Source organism: Cebus imitator, unplaced genomic scaffold, assembly GCF_001604975.1.
Source record: "Cebus imitator isolate Cc_AM_T3 unplaced genomic scaffold, Cebus_imitator-1.0 Scaffold754, whole genome shotgun sequence".
NCBI lineage: Eukaryota > Metazoa > Chordata > Mammalia > Primates > Cebidae > Cebus > Cebus imitator.
Genome location: NW_016108069.1, coordinates 294093 through 305698, shown reverse-complemented (window position 1 = coordinate 305698; position 11606 = coordinate 294093). Strand labels below are relative to the sequence as shown.

At 40.0% G+C, this 11606-nt stretch overlaps 1 protein-coding gene across 1 annotated transcript in view; it reads left to right on the top strand.

Annotated features, from left to right (window-relative positions):
- Positions 1–11606, top strand: part of CNOT6 (CCR4-NOT transcription complex subunit 6) — an 88500-nt gene that overhangs the window by 39193 nt on the left and 37701 nt on the right. The window lies entirely within an intron of this gene.

Here is an 11606-nt window from a genome sequence, read left to right as displayed (position 1 = left end):
AAAAAGAAATACATGAGCCTTCAAATGTGAAGGATATCCTTTCCTCAGCATCTCTGCCAGTGGGCACACAGCCTCTTAAAATATTTCAAAGATGGTGAAAGGACATTACTTCTCAGGGCAACCAGTGCTAATGAAGTTTTGTGTTACTGTTGGCCTAATATGCTCCCCCTTACTTTCCTTTCTGATTTTTGCCTTCTGAAATAGTACAGAACAAATTTTCTCTTCTTTGACCTGACTGCCCTTGATTTTTAAAAGTTGAACGCAGCAGGCATACTCAGCATATGCTGTGTGTAAAACATTTTACCTGGTCCTGGCCCACGGGCATGGAAGATATATAAAAGTCCCTCTTTTTATGGAGGTTATGACATTAGGGAGTGAGAAGAAGGGAGTGTGCAAGTATAAATAACTAATAGACAAAACATAACAAGTCTAGGTATAAAAGTGCTATAACAGGAAGCAAAAAGGAAATAATGATCATAGCATTCCTCCTTCCTGAGCTCAAAATTTCTGGTTAATCTATAGAATAAACTTAAATGCCTGCCTTTGCAGCCATAGTAGGGGTCGGTACACACATGGGTCTCTCCTGTTTTCCCTCTTCTGATTTCTAGAATGCTGGACTTTGCTAAACCAAGTTCAGCTCAGTAAGTAGGTATGGTCATGGACAGTAAAACTTCTCTCTTTCCTCTCCTGTCAGATTTGGTTTTCTGTGCCAGGGGAGCTCAAAGAGAAATATGCACTTTTGTTTTGTTGTTATTCTCAAAGCACAGGCAATTACCACTCCTATTTTTTCCCTTTTAAATTTTGCAGGATTGGCATTTAACTATATTTGTCTCTCGTTTTTTCAGCCCTTATTAGCAGTGAATTACAATTTTTGTTTTTGAATTACAATTCCTTTGCTTAAAAGGAAGTTTCCCCTTTCTTAAAGCATTGAAATACGCTAGAAAGCACTCAGTTAGGTCATTGATACACACCTCTGAGGCTAAGGAGATTCTCCTCCATCCTCTTCTCCTTCCACCACATGCTGTGAACTCCTTGGTGATTTTGAGTCACTGTTCTCTGCTTACCCTGAACTTTGGGAGGAAGTCCTGTATACATGTATAGGGAAAAACTACGTTTTTTCTTTATTCTTACACCATCACAACAATCATCAACACAAAAGACTTCTGTGACCAAAGGTGTGGGTTTCTTTTCCCCACACACTGAGCAGCAGACACCAGTCAGGTGCCTTCCAATTCAATTCCAACGCTATTTGCCAGGAGGTAGCATTGGATCCCATAGTCTGGACTCAGTCCCCAAGATTTCCCTCTCCCACTTGAGTCACCAGTCTGGGCCTCTAGAACTTTGACCAGCTTCAAGTTGGGGTTCCCACAACCCCTTATTTAGGTTCAATTAATTTACTGGAGTGGTTCACATAACTCAGAGAAACATCTACTTAAATTTACCAGTTTATTATAAAGGATGATGTTACAAAGGATACGGATGAAAAGATGCATAGGGCAAGGTGTAGGGGAAGGAGTGCAGCATCCATGCCCTCCCTGGACACACCACCCTTAAGGAGAAACCTTATGTGTTCAGCTATCTAGAAGCTCTCTGAATCCTGTTCTTTTGGGTTTTTATGGAGAACTCATTGCATAGGTATGGTTGACAACTGTGTAGCAATGTGATCATTGGACAAGCAAGGCACATCTGCTCAGACTTTTCTTGGGCTCTCTGTAGCATTCCTTCCTCTAGGGTATGGGGCAGGACTCTGTCTGGGATGAGGGTCTTTTGACCCACAGTGAGATTAGAGTCTGCCTTGGGCAGTTGAAAGAAGGACAGGAGAAGGTCAGAGAGAGATCCTGTTTCCTGAAGCCTTAAGCACTCCAACATTATAACAAAGACTATGGGAGTTAGGAGCCATGAACTGTGGATAAAAACATATGTGTGTGTATATATATATATACATATATATATGTATGTATAAAACTCACCATAATAACAACATAAGAAGGAAGAGGGGAGACTCCTCTAAAGTAACCTTTCTTAATTTATTACTATTGTTATATTTAGGGATGAGGTCTTGCTCTGTTCCCCAGGCTGGAGTGCAGTGGCATGATTATACATAGTTTACTGTATCGTTGAATTCCTGGGCTCATGCGATCCTCGCACCTCACTCTCCTGAGTAGCTGGGACTACAGATGCATGCCACCATACCTGCCTAATATTTAAAAAATCTTCCTTAGAGATGGGGGTCTTGCTTTGTTGCCCAGGCTGGTCTTGAACTCCTGGCTTCGAGCAGTCCTGCCGCCTCAGCCTCTCAGAGTGCTGGGATTACAGGCAGGAACCACTGTGTCCAACCAAAAGATGCCTTTTTAACAGTTAATCATCTTTACCATATATCTTTACAGAGGATAAACTATTGGTTGAATAGGTTTGTAGAATGGAACCTTGTACTTCCTATTAATGAATTATTATAAGGCCAAAAGCCTTGTAATCACTACCCAGGTCAAAAATTAGAACTTTTTCAGCTTTACCCAGAGCCTTCTCCATATGCCACTGCCAGTCACAGCCCCCACCCTGCTCCCAAAATTAACCATTATCCTGACATCTATAGTAGTTTCTTGTCTTTCCTTATGGTTTTAACACCAAATTATATATACAGGGAAGATTTTTGGAGGTGCCAAAACTACTACCTGTTTTAATTGTGGTGGTTACATAGCTATGCATTTGTAAAGGAATCATAAAACAGAGTGAATTTTATTGTATGTAGATTATACTTTGACATTTTTAAAAAAAGAAAACCATTTTTTTTTTAAAGATTCAAGGGAGAGTGAGTGACAGATAAGCAACATACAGAGAAATAGACCTGAAAAAAATCAGTGCACAGGATTAGAACAAATACTAAAAATGGTAATTCAAGGAAACTTTCTTAAATTAAAAAAAAAATTCAAACTACCCACTGAAAGAACACACAGCATACCTGAGAAACACACAGTATACCTGAGAATGTCAATGTAAAAAAACCAACACCAGGATATATTCTGATAAAATTACTGAGTTTAAGGAAAAAGCATATGTTTTGGGCATCTAGGCTAAAAGAGCAAGTGACTAAAAATTTGAGTGTCATTAGACCTGCAGCAAGGCTTTATACCATACCAAAGATTTTTTTTTGGAGTAACATATATTTAAGATACTTTAAGATCATGTGAGCCAAGGATATAGACTTCACCAAAACCAGTTTTCAAATATAAAGGGCACAGACTGTTATCAACATTCAGTAAACATAAGACATACTGTTACTGTGAATGCTTTTTTTTTTGAGAGGGAGTCTCGCTCTGTCACCAAGGTTGGAGTGCAGTGGTGCAATCTTGGCTCACTGTAACCTTCACCTCCCAGGTTTAAGCAATTCTCTACATCAGTCTCCCGAGTAGCTGGGATTACAGGTGAGTGCCACCACTCTCAGCTAATTTTTTGTATTTTTAGTAGAGATGGGGTTTCAGTAGGCTGGTCTTCAATTCCTGACCTTGGGATCCACCTGCCTCAGCCTCCCAAAGTGCTGGGATTACAGGCGTGAACCATCACGCCTGGCCCCTATGAACACCTTTTAAAGAATCATCTAGAGAACAAGCTTCTAGACAACCAAAATGATTGACATATGAACTAGTAGGGGGCGTTTAATATGTAATGACTTGCAAAGCTAAGTCCAAAAATAGGAGTTTATGCAGGTTAAATGGGAAAGCTATAGTATGTAGTGGATACATACTCTGCCAATGTAGACAGAGCACAATTATGTAAAGGAGGGCAGGGCAGATGAGATGATATGCACGCAAAGTTTTGTCTGCTCTTGGTAATCATATTGGTGGGATGAAGCAAATAAATACTCTATCATTCCATATCCCTGAGAACCAGGACTTTCAGTATTAAAGAAGATGCTGATATAATTATAAAAGAGGGTAACTAAAATCCCTGTTATCCTGAATTTGAATTAAAAGTTCAGTATGTTTTCATAAGATATTTTAGTTTAAGTGTCTATTTGATATTTTGTCATACATCATATAAAACATATAATTATATCACACCATTTATTTATAAATGCATATGGCTACATATTTATGTCCTGAATCTGTTCATTGAAAACCTAGAAACAAGACTGACTCTAGCTATAAATATCTCTAGCACTGGCTGAGTTTTGTTTTTCTTGGAGATGAGGTCTCATTATGTTGCCCAGGCTGGTCTTGAACTCCTAGCCTCAAGCAGTTCTCCCACGTTGGCCTCCCACAGTACTGGGATTATACATATAAGCCAACTTACTCAGCCCAGGTTAGCTTCTTTAACTTATTTATTACATTTTTATAGATTTAGAGGGTATAAGTACAGTTTTCTTTTTTATATTTTAACAATCTGTTAATTATGTATTTATCCCTCCATAGAACCACCACCCATACCAAGGTGGAGTGGGTCACCACCTGGGGCCTGGACTCTGAAATCTAAGGCTTCCTTCTCCTTCCTTTTATGGCTTAGGTTCAGGCAGAACTTGTGTCTCCTTTTGAATACTGCAGAAGCAGAACCTAAGCATACCATTAAGGTGGCTACACCCATCAGAGTTGATTGGCAGGCTGGAAGACAATATTCTCCTAATAAAGGCATTTTTACCTCTATAGGGGGTTGGGAATTGGTTGGCTGGAAGTGGTGGTATTGGGGCAGGGAAGTGTTATTTCAATGGAGGACTTATTTTCAGGTTGTAGAGAGAAATGAGGGGAGTTTGCCTATACTGGGCCATCTGTGGGGTCAGTGGGGGCTGCTGTATGTCTTTGCTACTGAAAGGGGAAAGTTGACATAGGCATTACAGCCAAAGAGGCACATAGCAATTAGGCTCAGTACCCCTGAGATGATTTTGGAGTGGTTTCCTCTCTCAAGGACGATAATGGATGTGATAAGGTAGAGGATCACTGCGAAGAAATCACTCCGAGGCCAATCGATGAATGGTGTTTTGGTGTGTAGATCACACATGTAGTTGATAAAACAGCACCTAGAATCATTTCAGCTACCAACACGAGGAATACCCTGGTGTGGAGGCACTTAAAGCACATCAGGATCACCAGGCACAATATAATCTTAGCAAGCCTAAAGGATTCCCTTTTGGGTACACAAGAAGTTGGCCCAGCAGTGCGAGGGCCTAGAGGCACTCTGAATCCACCGTGGGCTGAAGTCCTTGGTGATGCAGAAGATTGCTCACTTGTTCATGGCGTTGAGGACACTGCACATCCCACCCACCATCTGGCTAGGAAGGGGGCCCCTGGGGCAGAGGGAGTCACAAGTAGTTTTCTTACCTGGATATATTGTGTAGCGGTGAAGTCTGGTCTTTTAGTGTACTTATTGCCGTAATAGTGAACGTTGTACCCAAAAGGTAATTTTTTCACCTTTTTCACCTTTCCATATGTTGGAGTCTTCAGTGTCTGTTTTTCTGCCTTGTATGTGCATGTGTACCCATTGTTTAGTTCCCCTTTGTAAGTGAGAAGATAGGTATTTGTTTCTGAGTTGTTTTGCTTAGGATAACGGCTTCCAGTTCTGTCCACGTTGTTGCACAAGATAGGCTTTCATTCTTTTTTATAGCTGAGTAGTATTCCTTGGTATATATATACTCTACATTTTCTTTATCTAGTCATCCATTGATGGACGTTTAGGTTGATGCCCTATCTTTGCTATTGTGAGTAGTACTAGGAGACATACGAGTGCACGTGAATATGAGACATGATGATTTTTTTTCTCTTTGGGTATACCCAGTAGTGGGATTGCTGGATAGAATGGTAGTTCTATTTTTAGTTCTGTGAGAACTCTCCATACTGTTTTTCATACAGACTGTACTAATTTACATTCCCACCAACAGTGTATATAAGTGTTCCTTTTTCTTCACATCCTTGCCAGCATCTGTTGTTTTTGACTTTTTAATAGCCATTCTGAGTAGTGGAAGATGGTATTTCATTGTGGTTTTAATTTGCATTTCTGTGATAATTATTGATGTTGAACATTTTTTCATATTTGTTGGTGACTTGTGTGTCTGTCTTTTGAAAAACATTTCATGTCCTTTGCCCACTTATTATTGGGGTTCCTTGTAGATTCTCTATATTAACCCTTTGTCAGATGTGTAGTTTGCCAATATTTTCTCTCATTCTGTAGACTTGATTATCATTATTATTTTTGCTGTGCAGAAACTTTTTTTTTTTTTTTTTTGAGATGGAGTCTCACTCTGTACCCTAGGCTGGAATGCAGTGGCACAATCTCAGCTCACTGCAACCTCTGCCTCCTGGGTCCTGGTTCAAGCAATTCTCCTACCTCAGCCTCCCAAGTAGCTGGGATTACAGGCACGAGCCATCATGCCCACCTAATTTTTGTATTTTTTAGTAGAGACAGGGTTTCACCATGTTGGCCCGGTTGGTCTTGAACGCCTGACCTTGTGCTCCACCTGGCCTTGGCCCTCCGAAGTGCTGGGATTACAGGCGTGAGCCACCACGCCCGGCCGCTGTGCAGAAACTTTTTAATGTAACTAAGTCCCATTTATCTATTCATTCTGAGGTAGGGTATCATATTTCTGTGGTGCAGGCTGGATGGAGTAGTGTGTAACCTCAAACTCCTGAGCTCTAGTGATCCTCCTGCCTCAGTCTTCTGAATAGCTAGGACTATAGGTGCACACAACCATGCCTGGCTTTTTTTTTTTTTTTTTTTTTTTGAGAAAAGGTATCACTTTGTCACCCAGGCTGGAGTGCAGTAATGCCATCTTGGCTCCCTGCAGCCTCAACCTCCTGTGTTCAAGTGATCCATCTGCCTCAGCCCCTCCAGTATTATGGGACTACAGTAGTATATGCCACCATGCTCAGATAAAGGTTAATTTTTATATTTTAGTTTTTTGTAGAGACAGGGGTCTCGTGTTGGCCAGCCTGCTCTCTAACTCCTGGCCTCAAGTGATCTTCCTATCTTAACTTTACAAAACACTGGGATAACAGGCATGAGCCACTGTGCCCAGCCAGCTTCTTTAACTTAGTAACAGACATTTATGTTTTTACTATGTCTTTTTATGGTTTGATAGCTCATTCCTTTTTAGCATTGAGTAATAGTCCATTGTCTAGATGTACCACAGTTTATTTACCCGCTTACCTACTGAAGGACATCTTGGCTACCTCCAAGTGTTGGCAATTTTGAATAAAGCTACTATAAACATTTATTGCAGTTCTTTGTGTGGACATAAGTTTTCAGCTCCTTTGAGTAAATGCCAAGGAGGCATGATTGCTGGATTATATGGCAATAGTGTGTTTAGTTTTGCCAAAAACTAAACTATATTCTATATAGTTTAGAATATAGTTTCCAAACTGTATTCTAAATTGGCTGTATCATTTTACCCTTCTACCAGCATATCCTCCACAGGATGTGGTGGTATAAGTGTTTTGGATTTTTTGCCATCCTGATAGGTATGTAGTGGTACCTCACTGTTTTAATTTGTGATTCTCTAATGGCATATATGTTGGCCAACTTTTCATATGCTCATTTGCTGTTGGTATATCTTCTTTGGCTAGGTGTCTGTTCAGATCTTTTGCCCATTTAAATATTGGGTTGTTTTCTTATTCAGTTCTAGAGTTGTTTTTTTTTTTTTTTTTTAATGTCAATGTGTCTGCAAAAGTATCTCCCAGTCTGTGTTGTCTTACTCTTTTGGTAGTGTCTTTCACAGGGCAGAAGTGCTTAATTTAAATGGGATTTTGATTGCTATTATCTTTAGTTTATATATCAAATTAGGAAGAACATCTTGACAGTATTGTGTTTTCATACCCATGAACATGGAATATCTCCATTTATTTAGTTATTTGATTTCTTCAGAGTTTTAGTAGTTTTCCTCATATGCAACTTGTAAATATTTTGATAGATATATTCCTATTTCTTTCTCTCACTTTTTTTTTTTTTNTTTTTTTTTTTTTTTTTTTTTGGTGTAAGTGGTGTCTTTTTAGTTCTAAATTCCATTTGTTCATTGCTGGTATATAAGAAAGTGACTTCAGATCTTTTAAGTATTTGCTTATTTGTGATTTAAACAATTTTTAAGGCTGGGTGCAGTGTCTCACACCAGTCTCAGCACTTTGGGAGGCCAGCATGGGTGGATTATTCTGGAGACCAGCCTAGGCAATGTGGTAGAACACCATCTCTGTTTAAAAAAACGTACAAAAATTAGCCAAGTGTGGTAGTGTGCACCTGTGGTCTCAGCTACTCAGGAGGCTGAGGTGAGAGAATTACTTTAGCCCAGGAAGTGGAGGTTACAGTGAGCTGAGATCACACCACTGTACTCCAGCCTGGGTGACAGAGCAAGAGCATGTCTCAAAAGAAAAGAAATTGCCCTGGTGCCATGACTCATGCCTGTAATCCCAGCACTTTGGGAGGCTGAGGCAGGCGGATCACGATATTAGGAGTTAGAGACTAGCCTAGCCAATATGGTAAACCCCATCTCTACTAAAGAAATACAAAAATTAGCCAGGCATGGTTGCGTGTGCCTGTAGTCCAAGCTACTCATGATGCTAAGGCAGAAAAATCACTTCAACTGGGAGGCCAGTGTTGGTGTGAGCCAAGATCGCGACACTGCACTCCAGCCTGGGTGACAGAGCAAGACTCCATCTCAAAAAAAAAGGAAAGGCCGGGCGTTGTGGCTCACGTAATCCCAGCACTTTTTGAGGACAAGGTGGGCGGATCACAAGGTCAGGAGAGTGAGACTGTCCTTGCCAACATGGTGAAACCCCGTTTCTACTAAAAATACAAAAATTAGCTGGGCGTGGTGGTATGCATCTGTCGTCCCAGCTACTCGGGAGGCTGAGGCAGGAGAATGGCTTGAACCTGAGAGGCAGAGTGCAGTTGCAGTGAGCCGAGATTGTGCCACAGTGTACTCCATCCTGGCGACAGAGGGAGGCTCTGTCTTGAAAAAAAAAATCAATTTTCTTCTCCTTAAAAGTATTCTTTTTTTTTTTATAGTTATTCGTCATTGGGCTCCTTGTAGTTTAGTTTTCCTTTATTGAGCCTTTCACATTTTGAAATACTAGGTAATAGTTTTTTGGGCATGTTTGGAGTATGCTTTTATTGGAACTTCTTAAAACAATTATCGAATTTGACTTCTGTACTTTTTTCTGTTCATTTTCATTTGAATTCAGTTTTTCTAATCTTTTAGAAGGAGATGTGACTCAGGGTAGTTTTACTAATGTCTATGCTCCCTTTCCCATAGTTTTCAGAGTGTTCACAATTTTGGGAACTTCCTTTCTGAGACTTTCTGGTTCTGTTCCCCTCTCTCATTTTTATGTTTTTTCCTTTATATTTTTTATTCCTGTCTTACTAATTTTAATTCCACTTTTGGAGCTTTTTTCTCAGTGTGGGACCTTGGCTGGTCAGTTTGGAGAGTCCCTGGGGCAGAGACTGTTGTACTCTTTCATTTCAGGCTTAACTGTGGACACTGTACTCACTTGTTACTCACTGGGACTACATTCCCCTTGGTTGTGGGGATGTTCTGAAATTGGTGCCTTACAGTGTATACCCGTGGGTTTCCCTCTTTTCAGTTCCATTAAACACATTTACATTTAATGCAGTTATTGATATGATTAGGGTCAAATAAGTAATACTGTACCATTTCACTTACAAAAGTCTTGTAACAATATACAGGTAGCCTCTGACTTACAGTGGTTCAACTTTATGATAGTATGAAGGTGTCATGCATTCAGTAGAAACCATAATTTGAGTACCCAGACATACAACCATTCTGTTTTTCACATTGAGTACTGTCATTACATGAGATACTCAACACTTTATTAAAAATATACTTTTTTTTTTTTTTGAAACGGAATCTTGCTCTGTCACCCAGGCTGGAGTGCAGTGGAGCAGCGATCTCAGCACACTGTAACCTCCGCTTCCCGGGTTCAAGCGATTCTCCAGCCTCAGCCTCTGGAGTAGCTGGACTACAGGCATGTGCCACCATACCCGGCTAATTTTTTGTATTTTTAGTAGAGATTGGGTTTCACCGTGTTAGCCAGGATGGTCTCAATCTCCTGACTTCATGATCCACCTGCCTTGGCTTCCCAAAATGCTGGGATTACAGGCGTGAGCCACTGAGCCCAGCCAAAAATAGGCTTTGTGTTAGATGATTCTGCCCAAATGTAGGCTAATGTAAATATTCTGAGCACATTTAAGGTAAGTTAGGTTGATGTTTTTATTATGCCCTAACCCCATTGTAAGTTGAGGTGCACCTATATTTCTGTATCTCCTCTTCTGGCCTCTATGCTATTGTAGTCATGTATTTTATTTCTACATATGATGTAAGTCTCAAAATACATGGTTATTTTACTTTAAACATTCAAGTAATAGGAAATTGGTTAGTATTTTCCCATATACTTAGAATTTCTGTTGTTTTTCATTTCTTTCTGAGTGCAAGTTTCTGGAATTTTCCTTCTGACGAAAAGACTTGTAATAGGGTCTGCCAGTTGTTTGTGTATGTGTGTGTGTATTTTAGGTTTTATGTCTGGAAAAGCCATTCTGTTGACTTATTTTTGAAAGAGATTTTTGCTGAGCATAGAAATCTAGGTTGACAGTTTATATCTTTCAGTACTTTGTTTTCTTTCTTTTTAAATTAAATTAAGATTATTTATTTATTTTATTTTTTTTTTTTTGAGCTGGAGTCCTGCTCTATTGCCCAGGCTGGAGTGCAGTGGCGCAATCTTGACTCACTGCAACCCCCTTCTCCCAGGATCGAGTGATTCTCCTGGCTCAGCCTCTCGAGTAGCTGGGATTATTGGCGCGTGCCACCATGCCCAGCTAATTTTTGTATTTTTAGTAAAGATGGGATTTTACCATGTTGACCAGGCTAGTCTCAATCTCCTAACCTTGTGATCTACCTACCTGCCTTGGCCTCCCAAAGTGCTGGGATTACAGGTATGAGCCACTGTGCCTGGCCAAGAAAAATTTCTTCAGAGACAGATTCTCATGTTGCCCAGGCTGCAGTGCCAGGGCTGTTTACAGGTACTGTTGTGATACACTGCTGCCTCAAACTCCTGGCCTCAAGGAATCCTCCTGCCTTCCAAGTAGCAGTGATGCCTGGAAGGCGCACATCACAGTGAGCTCTTCCATGCTGCTCCATGGCCTTCTGGTGTGCATCGTTTCTGAAGAAAGGTCATTCCTGTCCTTGTTTCTTTTATGTATTCTTGTTTTCTGTGGCTGCTTTAAGAGTCTCTCTTCATTGCTAGTTTTAAGTAGTGTGATAATGATGTGTCTTGGTGTAGTTTTGTTTTGTTTTGTTCTTTCATTTTTCTTGTGCTGCTTAGGTTTTGTTGAGCCTCTTGGCTATTGGGTTTATGGTTTAGGCTACCATTTTTCAAGTAATTTTTTTTCTGCCTCCCTACCTCCTCTCCTTGGGGAGTATAGTTGCTTATATTTTAGGCTACTTGAAGTTGTCTTATAGCTAACTAATGCTATGTTTTATTTTTATTTTCTTTTTAAAAAATATTTTAGGCAGCTTTTATTGCTATTTCTTCAGTTTTACTAATATTTTTATTTGCAGTGTCTAATCCGCCATTAATTCCTTTTTTAAATTCTTTTTCTTTTTTCTTTTTTTTTTTTTT